The following is a 19,531-nucleotide window of genomic DNA, read 5'->3' on the forward strand; positions in this document are numbered from 1 at the left end:
GCCCTGGCCCTGATCCTAAAACCCTAACCGTGGGTCCTGACCCTAAAACAACCCTACCCTGGGCCTTGACCCTAAAACAACCCCAAGCCTGGGCCCTGACCCTAAAACAACCCTAACACTGGGCCCTTACCCTAAAACAACCCTAACCCTGGGCCCTGACCCTAAAACAACGCTAACCCTGGGCCCTGACCCTAAAACAACCCTAACCCTGGGCCCTGGCCCTGAGCCTAAAACAAGCCTAACCCTCGAACCTGGCCCTGAACCTAAAACAACCCTAACGCTGGGCCTAGGCCCTGACCCTAAAACAACCCTAACCCTGGGCCCTGACCCTGACCCTAAAACAACCCTAACCCTGGGCCCTGGCCCTGACCCTAAAACAAGCCTAACCCTGGGCCCTGGCCCTGACCCTAAAACAAGCCAAACCCTGGGCCCTGGCCCTGACCCTAAAACAACCCTAACCCTGGGCGCTGGCCCTGACCCTAAAACAAGCCCAACCCAGGGCCGTGGCCCTGACCCTACAACAACCCTAACCCTGTGCCCTGGCCCTGACCCTACAACAACCCTAACCCTGTGCCCTGGCCCTGACCCTAAAACAAACCTATCCCTGCGTCCTGGCCCTGACCCTAAAACAAACCTATCCCTGGGCCCTGGCCCTGACCATAAAACAACCCTAATGCTGGGCCCTGGCCCTGACCTAAAACAACCCTGACCCTGGGCCCTCGCCCTGACCCTAAAACAACCCAAACCCTGGGCCCTGGCCCTGACCCTAAAAAAACCCTAACGCTTGGCCCTGGCCCCGACCCTAAAACAACCCTAACCCTGGGCCCTGGCCCTGACCCTAAAACAACCCTATCCCTGGGCCCTGGCCCTGACCCTAAAACAAGCCTAACCCTGGGCCCTGGCCCTGACCCTAAAACAACCCTAACCTTGGGCCCTGTCCTTGACCCTAAAACAAGCCTAATCCTGGGCCCTGGCCCTGACCCTAAAACAAGCCTATACGTGGGCCCTGCACCTGACCCTAAAACAACCCTAACCCTGAGCCCTGGCCCTGACCCTAAAACAAACCTATCCCTGGGTCCTGGACCTGACCCTAAAACAACCCTAACCCTGGGCACTGACCCTAAAACAACCCTAACCCTGGGTACTGACCCTAAAATAACCATAACCCTGGGCCCTGGCCCTAACCCTAAAACAACCCTAATCCTGGGCCCTGGCCCTGACACTGAAACAACCCTTACCCTGGACCCTGGCCCTGACCCTAAAACAACCCTAACCCTGGGCCCTGGCCATGACCCTGAAACAACCCTAACCCTGGGCCCTGCCCCTGACCCTAAAACAACCCTAACCCTGGGCCCTGGCACTAAAACAAGCCTAACCCTGGGCCCAGGTCCTGACCCTAAAACAACGCTAACCCTGGCCCGGGCCCAGACCCTAAAACACCCCTAAACCTGGGCTCTGGCCCTGACCCAAAAACAACCCTAATGCTGGGCCCTGGCCCTGACCTAAAACAACCCTGACCCTGAGCCGTGGCCCTGACCCTTAAACAACCCTAACCTTGGGCCCTGACACTAAAACAAGCCTAACCCTGGGCCCAGGTCCTGACCCTAAAACAACCCTAACCCTGGGCCCTGGCCCCGACCCTAAAGCAACCCTAAACCTGGGCCCTGGCCCTGAGCCTAAAACCCTAACCCTGGACCCTGGACCAGTGCCTAAAAACCTAACCCTGGGCCCTGACCCTAAAACAACCCTAACTTTGGGCCCTGGCCCTGACCCTAAAACAACCCTAACCCTAGGCCGTGGCCCTGACCCTAAAACAAAGCTAACCCTGGGCCCTGGCCCTGACCCTAAAACAACCCTAACCCCGGGCCCTGACCCTAAAACAACCCTAACCCTGGGCCCTGACCCTGAAACAACCCTAACCCTGGGCCCTGGCCCCGACCCTAAAACAACCCTAACCCTGGGCCCTGGCCCTGACCTAAAACAACCCTAACCCTGGGCCCTGGTCCTAAAACAACCCTATCCCTGGGGCCTGGCCATGACCTAAAACAACCCTAACCCTGGGCCCTGGCCCTGACCCTAAAACAACCCTAACCCTGGGCCCTGGCACTAAAACAAGCCTAACCCTGGGCCCAGGTCCTGAACCTAAAACAAGCCTAACCCTCGGCCCTGGCCCTGACTCTAAAACAACCCTAACCCTGGGCCCTGTCCCTGACCCTGAAACAACCCTAACCCTGGGCCCTGGCCCTGACCCTAAAACAACCCTAATCCTGAGGCCTGGCCCTGACCTAAAACAACCCTAACCCTGGGCCCCGGCCCTAAAACAACCCAATCCCTGGGGCCTGCCATGACCTAAAACAACCCTAAACCTGGGCCCTGGCCCTGACCCTAAAACAACCGTAACCCTGGGCCCTGGCACTAAAACAAGCCTATCACTGGGCCCAGCTCCTGACCCTAAAACAACCCTAACCCTGGGCCCTGGCCCTGACCCTAAAACATGCCTAACCCTGGGCCCTGGCCCTGACCCTAAAACAACCCTAACCCTGGGCCCTGGCCCTGACCCTAAAACAACCCTAACCCTGGGCCCTGGCACTGACCCTAAAACAACCCTAACCCTGGGCACTGGCCTTAACACTAAAACAAACCTAACCCTGGGCCCTGGCCCTGACCCTAAAACAAACCCAACCATGGGCACTCACCCTAAAATAAACCTAACCCTGGGCCGTGACCCTAAAACAACCCTAACCCTGGGATCTGGCCGTGACCCTAAAACAAGCCTAACGTGGGCCCTGGCCCTGACCCTAAAACAAACCTAACCCTGGGCCCTGGCCCTGACCCAAAAACAACCATAACTCTGGGCCCTGGCCCTGACCCTAAAACAACCCTAAACCTGGGCCCTGGCCCTGAGCCTAAAACCCTAACCCTGGACCCTGGACCAGTGCCAAAAAACCTAACCCTGGGCCCTGACCATAAAACAACCCTAACTTTGGGCCCTGGCCCTGACCCTAAAACAACCCTAACCCTAGGCCGTGGCCATGACCCTAAAACAAAGCTAACCCTGGGCCCTGGCCCTGACCCTAAAACAACCCTAACCCCGGGCCCTGACCCTAAAACAACCCTAACCCTGGGCCCTGACCCTGAAACAACCCTAACCCAGGGCCCTGACCCTGAAACAACCCTAACCCTGGGCCCTGACCCTGAAAAAACCCTAACCCTGGGACCTGACCCTGAAACAACCCTAACCATGGGCCCTGACCCTGAGTCTAAAACCCTAACCCAGGGCCCTGGCCCTGAGCCTAAAACCCTAACCCTGGGCCCTGGCCCTTACCCTAAAACCCTAACCCTGGACCCTGGCCCTGATCCTAAAACCCTAACCGTGGGTCCTGACCCTAAAACAACCCTACCCTGGGCCTTGACCCTAAAACAACCCCAAGCCTGGGCACTGACCCTAAAACAACCCTAACACTGGGCCCTTACCCTAAAACAACCCTAACCCTGGGCCCTGACCCTAAAACAACGCTAACCCTGGGCCCTGACCCTAAAACAACCCTAACCCTGGGCCCTGGCCCTGACCCTAAAACAAGCCTAACCATGGGCCCTGGCCCTGACCCTAAAACAACCCTAACCCTGGGCCCTGGCCCTGACCCTAAAACAACCCTAACCCTGGGCCCTGGTCCTGACCCTAAAACAAGCCTAACCATGGGCCCTGGCCCTGACCCTAAAACAAACCTAACCCTGGGCCCTGGCCCTGACCCTAAAACAAACCTAACCCTGGGCCTGGCCCTGACCCTAAAATAAACCCAACCATGGGCACTCACCCTAAAACAACCCTAACCCTGGGCCCAGACCCTAAAACAACCCTAACACTGGGACCTGGCCGAAACCCTAAAACAAGCCTAAACCTGGGCCCTGGCCCTGACCCTAAAACAACCCTAACCCTGGGCCCTGGCCCTGACCCTAAAAAAACCCTAACCCTGGGCCCTGGCACTAAAAGAAGCCTAACCCTGGGCCCTGGCCCTGACCCTAAAACAACCCTAACCCCTGGCCCTTACCCTAAAACCCTAACCCTGGACCCTGGCCCTGATCCTAAAACCCTAACCGTGGGTCCTGACCCTAAAACAACCCTACCCTGGGCCTTGACCCTAAAACAACCCCAAGCCTGGGCACTGACCCTAAAACAACCCTAACACTGGGCCCTTACCCTAAAACAACCCTAACCCTGGGCCCTGACCCTAAAACAACGCTAACCCTGGGCCCTGACCCTAAAACAACCCTAACCCTGGGCCCTGGCCCTGAGCCTAAAACAAGCCTAACCCTCGAACCTGGCCCTGAACCTAAAACAACCCTAACGCTGGGCCTTGGCCCTGACCCTAAAACAACCCTAACCCTGGGCCCTGACCCTGACCCTAAAACAACCCTAACCCTGGGCCCTGGCCCTGACCCTAAAACAAGCCTAATCCTGGGCCCTGGCCCTGAACATAAAACAAGCCTAACCCTGGGCCCTGGCCCTGACCCTAAAACAACCCTAAACCTGGGCCCTGACCCTGACCCTAAAACAACCCTATCCCTGGGCCCTAGCAGTAAAACAAGCCTAACCCTGGGCCCAGGTCCTGACCCTATGAGAACCCTAACCCTGGGCCCTGGCCCTGACCCTAAAACAACCCTAAACCTGGGCCCTGGCACTGACCCTAAAACAACCCTAACCCTGGGCACTGGCCCTGACCCTAAAACAAGCCTAACCCTGGGCCCTGGCCCTGACCCTAAAACAACCCTAACCCTGGGCCCTGGCCCTGACCCTAAAACAACCCTAACCCTAGGCCCTGGACCTAAACCTAAAACAACCCTAACCCTGGGCCCTGGAGCTGACCCTAAAACAACCCTAACCCTGGGCCCTGGCCCTGACCCTAAAACAACCCTAACCCTGGGCCCTGGCACTAAAACAAGCCTAACCCTGGGCCCAGGTCCTGACCCTATAACAACCCTAACACTGGGACCTGGCCCTGACCCTAAAACAACCCTAACCCTGGGCCCTGGCCCTGACCCTAAAACAACCCTAACCCTGGGCCCTGGCCCTGACCCTAAAACAACCCTAACCCTGGGCCCTGGCCCTGACCCTAAAACAACCCTAAACCTGGGCCCTGGCCCTGACCCTAAAACATGCCTAACCCTGGGCCCTGGCCCTCACCCTAAAACAAGCCTAATCCTGGGCCCTGACCCTGACCCTAAAACAACCCTACCCCTGGGCCGTGGCCCTGACCCTAAAACAAGCCTAACACTGGGCCCTGGCCCTGACCCTAAAACAAGCCTAACCCTGGGCCCTGGCCCTGACCCTAAAACAAGAATAACCCTGGGCCCTGGACCTGACCGTAAAAAAAACTTAACCCTGGGCCCTGGCCCTGACCCTAAAACAACCCTAACCCTGGGCCCTGGCCCAGACCATAAAACAACCCCAAATCTGGGCCCTGGCCATGACCTAAAACAACCCTATTGCTGGGCCCTGGCCCTGACCTAAAACAACCCTGACCCTGGGCCCTGGCACTAAAACAAGCCTAAACCTGGGCCCAGGTCCTGACCCTATAACAACGCTAACCCTGGGCCCTGGCCCTGACCCTGAAACAACCCTAACCCTGGAACCTGGCCCTGACCCTAAAACAAGCCTAACCCAGCGCCCTGGCCCTGACCCTAAAACCCTAACCCTGGGCCCTGACACTGATCCTAAAACCCTAACCCTGGGCCCTGACCCTGAGCCTAAAACCCTAACCCTGGGCCCTGGCCCTGACCCTAAAACCCTAACCATGGGCCCTGGTCCTGAGCCTAAAACCCTAACCCTGGACCCTGGCCCTGAGCCTAAAACCCTAACCCTGGGCCCTGGCCCTGACCCTAAAACCCTAACCGTGGGACCTGGCCCTGAGCCTAAAACCCTAACCCTGGGCCCTGGCCCTGAGCCTAAACCCCTAACCCTGGGCCCTGGCCCTGAGCCTAAAACCCTAACCCTGGGCCCTGACCCTAAAACAACCCTAACCCCGGGCCCTGACCCTAAAACAACCCTAACCCTGGGCCCTGACCCTGAAACAACCCTAACCCAGGGCCCTGACCCTGAAACAACCCTAACCCTGGGCCCTGACCCTGAAAAAACCCTAACCCTGGGCCCTGACCCTGAAACAACCCTAACCATGGGCCCTGACCCTGAGCCTAAAACCCTAACCCTGGGCCCTGGCCCTGAGCCTAAAACCCTAACCCTGGGCCTTGGCCCTTACCCTAAAACCCTAACCCTGGGCCCTGGCCCTGACCCTAAAACAACCCTAACCCTAGGCCGTGGCCCTGACCCTAAAACAAAGCTAACCCTCGGCCCTGGCCCTTACCCTAAAACCCTAACCCTGGGCCCTGGCCCTGATCCTAAAACCCTAACCGTGGGTCCTGACCCTAAAACAACCCTACCCTGTGCCTTCAGCCTAAAACAACCCCAACCCTGGGCCCTGACCCTAAAACAACCCTAACCCTGGGCCCTGACCCTTAAACAACCCTAACCCTGGGCCCTGACCCTAAAACAACCCTAACCCTGGGCCCTGACCCTAAAACAACCCTAACTCTGGGCCCTGGCCCTGACCCTAAAACAAGCCTAACCCTGGGCCCTGGCCCTGACCCTAAAACAACCCTAACCCTAGGCCGTGGCCCTGACCCTAAAACAAAGCTAACCCTGGGCCCTGGCCCTTACCCTAAAACCCTAACCCTGGGCCCTGGCCCTGATCCTAAAACCCTAACCGTGGGTCCTGACCCTAAAACAACCCTACCCTGGGCCTTGACCCTAAAACAACCCCAACCCTGGGCCCTGACCCTAAAACAACCCTAACACTGGGCCCTGACCCTAAAACAACCCTAACCCTGGGCCCTGACCCTAAAACAACACTAACCCTGGGCCCTGACTCTAAAACAACCCTAACCCTGGGCCCTGTCCCTGACCCTGAAACAACCTTAAACCTGGGCCCTGGCCCCGACCCTAAAACAACCCTAATCCTGGGCCCTGGCCCTGACCTAAAACAACCCTAACCCTGGGCCCTGGTCCTAAAACAACCCTATCCCTGGGGCCTGGCCATGACCTAAAACAACCCTAACCCTGGGCCCTGGCCCTGACCCTAAAACAACCCTAACCCTGGGCCCTGGCACTAAAACAAGCCTAACTCTGGGCCCAGGTCCTAAACCTAAAACAAGCCTAACCCTGGGCCCTGGCCCTGACTCTAAAACAACCCTAAACCTGGGCCCTGTCCCTGACCCTGAAACAACCCTAACCCTGGGCCCTGGCCCTGACCCTAAAACAACCCTAATCCTGGGCCCTGGCCCTGACCTAAAACAACCCTAACCCTGGGCCCTGGCCCTAAAACAACCCTATCCCTGGGGCCTGCCATGACCTAAAACAACCCTAACCCTGGGCCCTGGCCCTGACCCTAAAACAACCGTAACCCTGGGCCCTGGCACTAAAACAAGCCTAACACTGGGCCCAGCTCCTGACCCTAAATCAACCCTAACCCTGGGCCCTGGCCCTGACCCTAAAACAAGCCTAACCCTGGGCCCTGGCCCTGACCCTAAAACAACCCTAACCCTAGACCGTGGCCCTGACCCTAAAACAAAGCTAACCCTGGGCCCTGGCCCTTACCCTACAACCCTAACCCTGGGCCCTGGCCCTGATCCTAAAACCCTAACCGTGGGTCCTGACCCTAAAACAACCCTACCCTGGGCCTTGACCCTAAAACAACCCCAACCCTGGGCCCTGACCCTAAAACAACCCTAACACTGGGCCCTGACCCTAAAACAACCCTAACCCTGGGCCCTGACCCTAAAACAACACTAACCCTGGGCCCTGACCCTAAAACAACCCTAACCCTGGGCCCTGACCCTTAAACAACCCTAACCCTGGGCCCTGACCCTTAAACAACCCTAACCCTGGGCCCTGACCCTAAAACAACCCTAACTCTGGGCCCTGGCCCTGACCCTAAAACAACCCTAACCCTGGGCCCTGGCCCTGACCCTAAAACAACCCTAACCCTAGGCCGTGGCCCTGACCCTAAAACAAAGCTAACCCTGGGCCCTGGCCCTTACCCTAAAACCCTAACCCTGGGCCCTGGCCCTGATCCTAAAACCCTAACCGTGGGTCCTGACCCTAAAACAACCCTACCCTGGGCCTTGACCCTAAAACAACCCCAACCCTGGGCCCTGACCCTAAAACAACCCTAACACTGGGCCCTGACCCTAAAACAACCCTAACCCTGGGCCCTGACCCTAAAACAACACTAACCCTGGGCCCTGACTCTAAAACAACCCTAACCCTGGGCCCTGTCCCTGACCCTGAAACAACCCTAACCCTGGGCCCTGGCCCCGACCCTAAAACAACCCTAATCCTGGGCCGTGGCCCTGACCTAAAACAACCCTAACCCTGGGCCCTGGTCCTAAAACAACCCTATCCCTGGGGCCTGGCCATGACCTAAAACAACCCTAACCCTGGGCCCTGGCCCTGACCCTAAAACAACCCTAACCCTGGGCCCTGGCACTAAAACAAGCCTAACCCTGGGCCCAGGTCCTGAACCTAAAACAAGCCTAACCCTGGGCCCTGGCCCTGACTCTAAAACAACCCTAAACCTGGGCCCTGGCCCTGACCCTGAAACAACCCTAACCCTGGGCCCTGGCCCTGACCCAAAAACAACCCTAACCCTGGGCCCTGACCCTAAAAGAACCCTAAACCTGGGCCCTGGCCCTGACCCTAAAACAACCCTAATCCTGGGACCTGGCCATGACCCTAAAACAACCCTAACCCTGGGCCCTGGCCCCGACCCTAAAACAACCCTAAACCTGGGCCCTGGCCCTGAGCCTAAAACCCTAACCCTGGACCCTGGACCAGTGCCTAAAAACCGAACCCTGGGCCCTGACCCTAAAACAACCCTAACTTTGGGCCCTGGCCCTGACCCTAAAACAACACTAACCCTGGGCCCTGACCCTAAAACAACCCTAACCCTGGGCCCTGACCCTTAAACAACCCTAACCCTGGGCCCTGACCCTAAAACAACACTAACCCTGGTCCCTGACCCTAAAACAACCCTAACTCTGGGCCCTGACATTAAAACAACCCTAACCCTGGGCCCTGACCCTAAAACAACCCTAACCCTCGTCCCTGACCCTAAAACAACCCTAACCCTGGGCCCTGACCCTAAAACAACACTAACCCTGGGCCCTGACTCTAAAACAACCCTAACCCTGGGCCCTGTCCCTGACCCTGAAACAACCCTAACCCTGGGCCCTGGCCCCGACCCTAAAACAACCCTAATCCTGGGCCCTGGCCCTGACCTAAAACAACCCTAACCCTGGGCCCTGGTCCTAAAACAACCCTATCCCTGGGGCCTGGCCATGACCTAAAACAACCCTAACCCTGGGCCCTGGCCCTGACCCTAAAACAACCGTAACCCTGGGCCCTGGCACTAAAACAAGCCTAACCCTGGGCCCAGGTCCTGAACCTAAAACAAGCCTAACCCTGGGCCCTGGCCCTGACTCTAAAACAACCCTAAACCTGGGCCCTGTCCCTGACCCTGAAACAACCCTAACCCTGGGCCCTGGCCCTGACCCTAAAACAACCCTAATCCTGGGCCCTGGCCCTGACCTAAAACAACCCTAAACCTGGGCCCTGGCCCTAAAACAACCCTATCCCTGGGGCCTGCCATGACCTAAAACAACCCTAACCCTGGGCCCTGGCCCTGACCCTAAAACAACCGTAACCCTGGGCCCTGGCACTAAAACAAGCCTAACACTGGGCCCAGCTCCTGACCCTAAAACAACCCTAACCCTGGGCCCTGGCCCTGACCCTAAAACAAGCCTAACCCTGGGCCCTGGCCCTGACCCTAAAACAACCCTAACCCTAGGCCGTGGCCCTGACCCTAAAACAAAGCTAACCCTGGGCCCTGGCCCTTACCCTAAAACCCTAACCCTGGGCCCTGGCCCTGATCCTAAAACCCTAACCGTGGGTCCTGACCCTAAAACAACCCTACCCTGGGCCTTGACCCTAAAACAACCCCAACCCTGGGCCCTGACCCTAAAACAACCCTAACACTGGGCCCTGACCCTAAAACAACCCTAACCCTGGGCCCTGACCCTAAAACAACACTAACCCTGGGCCCTGACCCTAAAACAACCCTAACCCTGGGCCCTGACCCTTAAACAACCCTAACCCTGGGCCCTGACCCTAAAACAACCCTAACCCTGGGCCCTGACCCTAAAACAACCCTAACTCTGGGCCCTGACATTAAAACAACCCTAACCCTGGGCCCTGGCCCAAATTGTAATGAGGTCTGTTGGGCAAAATTCCATATAAGCATAGTATAAATTAATAAAGCAAATCGTGATAAATTAGTACGATTGACTTTCTGGAGTTTCTGACAATAAAAGTAAGGAAAATGCAGAACACAAAGACAGAGAGTAAAAAGAGAAATTAGGAAAGCATTCTACATGTTTAATAGGAAGACACTGGCGTGTTCGTGCAGCGGCAGTATGTCGTGACATGACATACCTTGGAGAGAAGTTAACAGATGAGGAAGTTGATAAAAATCATCAGAGAAGCAAAATACTGGTAGCGACACTCAAGGAAACCACGAAATTTCCATAACTTATGTCAGCAAAGTGGGAATATTGTACAGTGTGTGTTGAAGTTCCTATACAACATTGTTTATCTGCCGTTTGTTTGTTTGTAAGGAATGTATATACTAAAAGTTCTTTTTGCTGTCAAAAGAATATGTGTGAATAAGTCATTTTAACTTATTCTTCGTTTTTCTTTTATCTTCCTGCCATCATCCCACAGCCTTACTTTAGAAATTTTTTCTTTAGAAAATTGAACAAGTGCCCCTTGTGGTGGCACATACCTCGAGGATGGGAGGCAGGGGTGGAAGGGTCACTTGAGGCCATTAGTTTGACAGCAGCCTGGCCAACAAAGTGAGACCCCATGTCTGCAAAACAATTTAAAAATTAGCCAAGTATCGTCATGTATACCTACAGTCCCAGCTACCTCAACTTACGGAGAAACTTCAGGGCCTGGAGAGAAGGCTGGGAGGCAGGAGCTGGGTCTAAAGAGGCCATTGTAACGACGGAGCTGTGCCTGTGGAGGCTGTTGTGAGGCAGTAGGCTCATCTGCGGAGACTGCCGTGAGGTAGGGTATGGGCCTAAATAGGCCATTGTGAGTCATGAGCTTGGTCTGTAGAGGCTGACTGGAGAGAGTTCTGGGCCTGGCGAGGCTGCCGGGAGGTAGGAGCTGGGCCAAAAGATTTAAGCACATTTACGTTGATTAGGCACTTCATTTCCATTATTACACTGTAATATATATTAAAATAATTATAGAACTCACCATAATGTAGAATCAGTGGGTGTGTTAAGCTTGTTTTCCTGAAACTGGATGGTCCCACCTGAGCGTGATGGGAGAAAGTGACAGATCAATAGGTGTTAGATTCTCATAAGGACAGCGCAACCTAGATCCCTCACATGGACGGTTCACAACAGGGTGCGTTCTCCTATGAGAATCTAATGCTGCTGCTCATCTGAGAAGGTAGAGCTCAGGCGGGAATGTGAGCAAAGGGGAGTGGCTGTAAATACAGACGAAGCTTCCCTCACTCCCTCACTCGACACCACTCACCTCCTGCTGTGTGGCTCCTTACGGCTCCATGGCTCAGGGCTTGGGGACCCCTGCTCAAGTGCATCCAAAGCGACCCTTCCCAAACCAGTCTTCACAGTGGTCAAGGGCAGCAACCACTTAGCTCCCAAGGCATGTGCCTCAGCTGACATTTCATCACAATCAACAGTAAGTGGTAGCTTGAGTCACTGTGAGGTCACCTACTGGAAATCACCAGCATCCCATTTCCCACTGGCAAAGAGCTCAGCACTGCCCCCTGGGAAACCAAACCTATGCCCAAATCCCATCTGTGTGGGTTTACCTCCTGGGACCCCTCCTAACATATTAGAGTCCAATCAGGAAGCATAAACCACTCAAAAGTTTAAAGTGGTAAAATTTAATATGGAGAATTATTCATTATAACAGGTGAACAGCATAATGAGAGATTGGCTAGCACAAAGTAAAGAGAACGCTAGAGAATATAGGACTAGCCCAGGCCAGGCATGGTGGCTCATACCTGAAATTCCAGCAATTTGAGAAGCTAATGCAGGAGGATTGCTTAAGGCCAGGAGCTAGAGACCGGTCTGGACAACACAGTGAGACCCTGTCTCTATCCAAAAGAAGAAAAAAGTTAGCTGGGGGTGGTGGTGCACACTTGTAGTCCCAGCTACTCGGAATGCTGAAGTTTGAGCCTGGGAGGTCAAGGCTGCAGTGAGGCATGATTATGCCACTACAGTCCAGCCTGGTGACAGAGCAAGACCCTGTCTCAAAGACCAAAACAACAACAACCATTTACAGACAGAAAAGAAATAGAGCCAATAAGCTGAGGAAAGATGTTGAAATGTGACAAGTAAAGTAACATGAGGTCTTTTGTCTATTTAAAATAATCAAACAAAAAATGACTTACTAAATTATAATACCCTGTGCTGGCAAAGGTGCAGTGAAATGGGCACTTTCTTATACTATGAGGAGTATTTAAATTGTGTGTAAGCCTTCCCGGGTAAAGCCCGTCAATTTTTTAAAATAATGGAGACAGGGTCTCACCATACTGCCATACTGCCTCCTCCAACTCTTGGCCTCAAGCAATCCTCCTCTCTTAGCCTCCCAAAGTGCTAAGATTATAGCTGGGAGGCACCCAAAACCCTGTCAATTTACATCAAGGGTAATGAGAATGTCCATTCACCATGTCTCACAGTAATCTTACTTCTGGGGAGACAATTCAATCTAAACAAAAGGTCATCTGCACACACACAGTAAAAATCTGGGAGTAACTGAAGACAGAGTTGGTAGGTAAGTGAAATAAGAAACAGTTATAAGAAATTAAACCATGGTATCAATAGGCACCTGGTATAAAAGGTCAGTTGATGTTAGCTGCTACTTTTTTGTTGTTTTGAGACAGGGTCTCACTCTGTCACCCAGGCTGCAGTGCAGAGGCCTGATCATGACTCACTGCAGTCTCAGCCTCCCTGGGCTCAAGTGATCCTCCCACCTCAGCCTCCCAAGTAGCTGGGACTACAGGAACATGCCACCACACTAGGCTAATTCATGTATTTTTCTGTAGGGATGGTGACTCCCCCTTTGTTTCCAAGGCCTATCGCAAACTCTTGGCCTCAAGCCATCCTCCTGCCTCAGCCTCCCAAAGTGTTGCGATTACCAGTGTGAGCCACCACACCTGGCCAGCTGCTACTTTTAGCAATATTATTATTATTATTCCACTCAATTAAAAATTATTATTTTCAAGGCTATGCAACAGTATGTATCCTACAGAGTAATTGTAAAAACATATACAGTCGCCGTCCCTCAGTATACAGAATTAGTTCCAGCCCCCCATCTCTGCATATACCAAAATCCATGCTTACTCACGTTTCGCTGTCACCCCTCTGGAATCCACGTATACGAAAATTCCAAATATTAGTTGGGCATAGTGGCAAGCACCTGTAGTCTCAGCCACGTGGGAGGTTGAGGTGGGAGGATCGCTTCAGCCTGGAAGGTTGAGGCTGTGGTCAGCTGTGATAGCACTACTACACTCCAGCCTTGGACAACAGAGGGAGACCCTGTCTCAGAAAAAAAAAAACAAAATACAACAGGTTAGAAACTGTAATGAGGTCTGTTGGGCAAAATTCCATATAAGCAAAGTATAAATTAATACAGCAAATCGTGATAAATTAGTACGATTGACTTTCTGGAGTTTCTGACAATAAAAGTAAGGAAAATGCAGAACACGAAAACAGAGAGTAAAAAGAGAAATTAGGAAAGCATTCTACATGTTTAATAGGAAGACACTGGCCATGTTCGTGCAGCGGCAGTATGTCGTGACATGACATACCTTGGAGAGAAGTTAACAGATGAGGAAGTTGATAAAAATCATCAGAGAAGCAAAATACTGGTAGCGACACTCAAGTAATCCATGAAATTTCCATAACTTATGTCAGCAAAGTGGGAATATTGTACAGTGTGTGTTGAAGTTCCTATACAACATTGTTTATCTGCCGTTTGTTTGTTTGTAAGGAATGTATATACTAAAAGTTCTTCTTGCTGTCAAAAGAATATGTGTGAATAAGTCATTTTAACTTATTCTTCGTTTTTCTTTTATCTTCCTGCCATCATCCCAGAGCCTTACTTTAGAAATTTTTTCTTTAGAAAATTGAACAAGTGCCCCTTGTGGTGGCACATACCTCGAGGATGGGAGGCAGGGGTGGAAGGGTCACTTGAGGCCATTAGTTTGACAGCAGCCTGGCCAACAAAGTGAGACCCCATGTCTGCAAAACAATTTAAAAATTAGCCAAGTATCGTCATGTATACCTACAGTCCCAGCTACCTCAACTTACCGAGAAACTTCAGGGCCTGGAGAGAACGCTGGGAGGCAGGAGCTGGGTCTAAAGAGGCCATTGTAACGATGGAGCTGTGCCTGTGGAGGCTGTTGTGAGGCAGTAGCCTCATCTGCGGAGACTGCCGTGAGGTAGGGAATGGGCCTAAATAGGCCATTGTGAGTCATGAGCTTGGTCTCTAGAGGCTGACTGGAGAAAATTCTGTGCCTGGAGAGGCTGCTGGGAGGTAGGAGCTGGGCCAAAAGATGTAAGCACATTTACATCTCTTAGGCAATTTATTTCCATTATTACACTGTAATATATAATAAAATAATTATAGAACTCACCATAATGCAGAATCAGTGGGCGTGTTAAGCTTGTTTTCCTGAAACTGGATGTTCCCACCTGAGCGTGATGACAGAAAGTGACAGATCAATAGGTATTAGATTCTCATAAGGACAGCGCAACCTAGATCCCTCACATGCACGGTTCACAACAGGGTGCGTTCTCCTATGAGAATCTAATGCTGCTGCTCATCTGAGAAGGTGGAGCTCAGGCGGGAATGTGAGCAAAGGGGAGTGGCTGTAAATACAGACGAAGCTTCCCTCACTCCCTCACTCGACACCACTCACCTCCTGCTGTGTGGCTCCTTGCCGCTCCATGGCTCAGGGGTTGGGGACCCCTGCTCAAGTGCATCCAAAGCGACCCTTCCCACAGCAGTCTTCACAGTGGTCAAGGGCAGCAACCAATTAGCTCCCAAGGCATGTGCCTCAGCTGGCATTTCGTCACAATCAACAGTAAGCGGTAGCTTGAGTCACTGTGAGGTCACCTACTGGAAATCACCAGCATCCCATTTCCCACTGGCAAAGAGCTCAGCACTGCCCCCTGGGAAACCAAACCTATGCCCAAATCCCATCTGTGTGGGTTTACCTCCTGGGACCCTTCCTCACATATTAGTCAGAGTCCAATCAGGAAGCATAAACCACTCAAAAGTTTAAAGTGGTAAAATTTAATATGGAGAATTATTCATTATAACAGGTGAACAGCATAATGAGAGATTGGCTAGCACAAAGTAAAGAGAACGCTAGAAAATATAGGACTAGCCCAGGCCAGGCATGGTGGCTCATACCTGAAATTCCAGCAATTTGAGAAGCTAATGCAGGAGGATTCCTTAAGGCCAGGAGCTAGAGACCGGTCTGGACAACACAGTGAGACCCTGTCTCTATCCAAAAGAAGAAAAAAGTTAGCTGGGGGTGGTGGTGCACACTTGTAGTCCCAGCTACTCGGAATGCTGAAGTTTGAGCCTGGGAGGTCAAGGCTGCACTGAGGCATGATTATGCCACTACAGTCCAGCCTGGTGACAGAGCAAGACCCTGTCTCAAAGACCAAAACAGCAACAACCATTTACAGACAGAAAAGAAATAGAGCCAATAAGCTGAGGAAAGATGTTGAAATGTGACAAGTAAAGTAACATGAGGTCTTTTGTCTATTTAAAATAATCAAACAAAAAATGACTTACTAAATTATAATACCCTGTGCTGGCAAAGGTGCAGTGAAATGGGCACTTTCTTATACTATGAGGGGTGTTTAAATTGTGTGTAAGCCTTCCCGGGTAAAGCCTGTCAATTTTTTAAAATAATGGAGACAGGGTCTCACCATACTGCCATACTGCCTCCTCCAACTCTTGGCCTCAAGCAATCCTCCTCTCTTAGCCTCCCAAAGTGCTAAGATTATAGCTGGGAGGCACCCAAAACCCTGTCAATTTACATCAAGGGTAATGAGAATGTCCATTCACCATGTCTCACAGTAATCTTACTTCTGGGGAGACAATTCAATCTAAACAAAAGGTCATCTGCACACACACAGTAAAAATCTGGGAGTAACTGAAGACAGAGTTGGTAAGTGAAATAAGAAACAGTTATAAGAAATTAAACTATGGTATCAATAGGCACCTGGTATAAAAGGTCAGTTGATGTTAGCTGCTACTTTTTTGTTTTGAGACAGGGTCTCACTCTGTCACCCAGGCTGCAGTGCAGAGGCCTGATCATGACTCACTGCAGTCTCAGCCTCCCTGGGCTCAAGTGATCCTCCCACCTCAGCCTCCCAAGTAGCTGGGACTACAGGAACATGCCACCACACTAGGCTAATTCATGTATTTTTCTGTAGGGATGGTGACTCCCCCTTTGTTTCCAAGGCCTATCGCAAACTCTTGGCCTCAAGCCATCCTCCTGCCTCAGCCTCCCAAAGTGTTGCGATTACCAGTGTGAGCCACCACACCTGGCCAGCTGCTACTTTTAGCAATACTATTATTATTCCACTCAATTAAAAATTATTATTTTCAAGGCTATGCAACAGTATGTATCCTACAGAGTAATTGTAAAAACATATACAGTCGTCGTCCCTCAGTATACAGAATTAGTTCCAGCCCCCCATCTCTGCATATACCAAAATCCATGCTTACTCACGTTTCGCTGTCACCCCTCTGGAATCCACGTATACGAAAATTCCAAATATTAGTTGGGCATAGTGGCAAGCACCTATAGTCTCAGCCACGTGGGAGGATGAGGTGGGAGGATCGCTTCAGCATGGAAGGTTGAGGCTGCAGTCAGCTGTGATAGCACTACTACAATCCAGCATTGGACAACAGAGGGAGACCCTGTCTCACATAAAAAACAAAATAAAACAGGTAAGAAATTGTAATCTAACCCTAACCCTAACCCTAATCCCTTAACCCTAACCCTAGCCCTACCCAAACGCTAACCCCAATACTAAACCCTACCCCTAACCCCTAAATCCTAACCCCTACCCTAACCCCTAACCCCAACCCCAAACCCCAACACCAACCCGAACTCGAACCCTAAACCAAAACCTAACCCCTAACCATAATACCTAACCCTAACCAATAACACAAACCCTAACCCTAACCCCAAACCCCTAACCCTAACCCCTAACCCTATCCCTAACGCTTAACCACTAACCCTAACCCCTATTCCTAACCCTTACCCTTACTGTAACCCTACCCTAAACCTAACCGTACGACCGAACCCTAACCCTAACCCCTAACACTAACCATAAACGTTGACCCCTGACCCCTGAACCTGAGCCTGACTCCTAACCCTGACCCTGACCCTAACGCTTAACCCTAACCCTAAACCTAACACTTAACCCTAACCCTAACCCCTAAGCCCTAACCGTAACCCAACCCCTAACCCTTAACCCTAACCCCTAATCCTAACCCTAACCCTACGCTAACCCTAACCCAAAACCCTAACCCTAACCATACCCAACCCCTAACCCCTAACCCTAATCCTACCCTTGACCCTGACCCTGACCTTAACCCCTAACCCTAACCCTACCCTAACCCTACCCTAACCCTAACCAACCCAAACCCTAACCCTACCCCTAACCCTAAACCCTAACCGTACCCTAACGCTAACCCTAACCCTCTAACCCTAACCCTAACACCCTAACCCTAACCCCTAACCCTGACCCTAACCCTAACCCCTGACCCTAAAACCCTGACCCTGACCCTGACCCTAACCCCTAACCCTAACCACTAACCCTAACCCCTAACCGTAACCCCAACCCCTAACACTAACCCTAACCCCTAACCCTAACCCCAACCGTAACAACCCTAACCCCTAACCCTACCCTAACCCTAACCCCTACCCCAACCTGAACCCAAACCCTAACCCTAACCCTTAACCCTAACCCCCTAACCCTAACCCCTAACCCCTAACCCTAACCCTGTGCTGAGCAGAATGCAGCTCCGCCCTCGCGGTGCCCCCGCCCTACCCGGGTCTGTGCTGAGTAGAATGCTGCTCCGTCATCACAATACCCCGGAAGTCTCTGCAGAGGAAAACGGAGCTCCGCCCTCGCGATGCTCTCCAGGTCTGTGCTGAAGAGAACGCAGCTCCGCCCCGCCAAAGGCACAGCGCCAGCGCAGGCGCACAGACGCGCCCCAGCACGGGCAGACGCAGAGAAAAACGCCGGCGCGTCCCTGGGGGGCGCGGCGCAGACCCAGAGACGCACGCCAGCCTGGCACCGGGGCGGGGGGCGCGGCGCAGACACAGAGACTCAGGCCGGCGCGGCTCCGTGGCGGGGGCGCGGCCCAGGCGCAGAGACGGATGCTGGCGCAGCGCAGGCGCCGAGAAAAAAAATGCCAGCACAGCGCAGGCGCAGAGAAAAACGCCAGCGCGGGGCTGGGGCACGGCGCTGGCGCCGAGACGGAGGCGGGCGCGGCGCAGGGGCCGAGACGGCGGCCGGCGTGCTGCCGTGGCGGGGGCGAGACTCACGCGGAGAGACGCACGGCTGCGTGGCGCAGGCGCAGAGAGAAACGCCGGCGGGTCCCCGAGGGGCGCGGCGGAGGCCCAGAGACTCACGACGGCGCGTCGCCAGGGCGGGAGGCGCAGCGCAGGAGCAGAAACGCACGCCGGCGCGGCGCCGGGGCGGCGGCGTGGCGCCGCGGCGGGGGCGCGGTGCAGGCGCAGAGACGCACGGCGGGTCGGGGGCGCGCCGCAGGCCCAGAGCCGCACGCCGGCGCGGCGCCGGGGCGGGAGCTCCGCGCAGGCGCAGAGGCGGACGCTGGCGCAGCGCAGGCGCAGAAAAAAAAAAATGCTGGCGCAGCGCAGGCGCAGACAGAAACACCAGCGCGGGGAGGGGGGCGCCGCGCAGGCGCAGAGACGCACGCCAGCGCGGCGCCCGGGCGGGGGCGCGGCGCAGGCGCAAAGACGGGCGCAGGAGCTGAGTCGAGCGCCGGGGTGGGGGCGCGATGCACCCGCAGAGTCGCAGGGCTGCGTGGCGGAGGCGCAGAGAACGTCAGCGCAGCACCCAGGGCAAGGCGCAGGCGCGGAGACGCACGCCAGCGTGGCGCCGAGTGGCGAGGCGCAGGCGCGGAGATGCACTCCGCCAGGCGCGGGGAGGGGGGCGTGGCGCAGGCGCAGAGACGCACGCCACCGCGGGCGCAGCGCAGAGACAGGCGGAACCTCAGTAATCTTAAAAGCCAGGTTGCCCCCTCCTTGCGGCCAGGCACTAAAGGGCCTACTTGCTCAAGGCGCTGTGCCAGTGCGCCCCCTGCTGGTGACTGTGGCAA

General features: G+C 53.9%; 1 long non-coding RNA gene across 2 annotated transcripts in view; it reads right to left on the reverse strand.

Moving 5' to 3' along the window:
* Positions 1-18,410, reverse strand: part of LOC129532902 (uncharacterized) — a 202,413-nt gene extending 184,003 nt beyond the window's left edge. Inside the window, exons 1-7 of one of the 2 annotated variants that reach the window (XR_010133293.1) lie at positions 18,235-18,410; positions 16,905-17,095; positions 14,787-14,844; positions 14,461-14,693; positions 13,496-13,686; positions 11,372-11,429; positions 11,046-11,278 (exon numbers count right to left, since the gene is read on the reverse strand). This is a non-coding gene — a long non-coding RNA (uncharacterized lncRNA). Of the gene's footprint in view, positions 1-11,045; positions 11,279-11,371; positions 11,430-13,491; positions 13,687-14,460; positions 14,694-14,786; positions 14,845-16,904; positions 17,096-18,234 lie in introns of both variants that reach the window. The other variant, XR_010133292.1, reaches the window with a different exon arrangement.
* Between the last annotated feature and the right edge of the window lie 1,121 nt (positions 18,411-19,531).

The sequence above is a fragment of the Gorilla gorilla genome, chromosome 3 (genome assembly GCF_029281585.2).
Source record: "Gorilla gorilla gorilla isolate KB3781 chromosome 3, NHGRI_mGorGor1-v2.1_pri, whole genome shotgun sequence".
In the NCBI taxonomy this organism is placed as follows: Eukaryota; Metazoa; Chordata; class Mammalia; order Primates; family Hominidae; genus Gorilla; species Gorilla gorilla.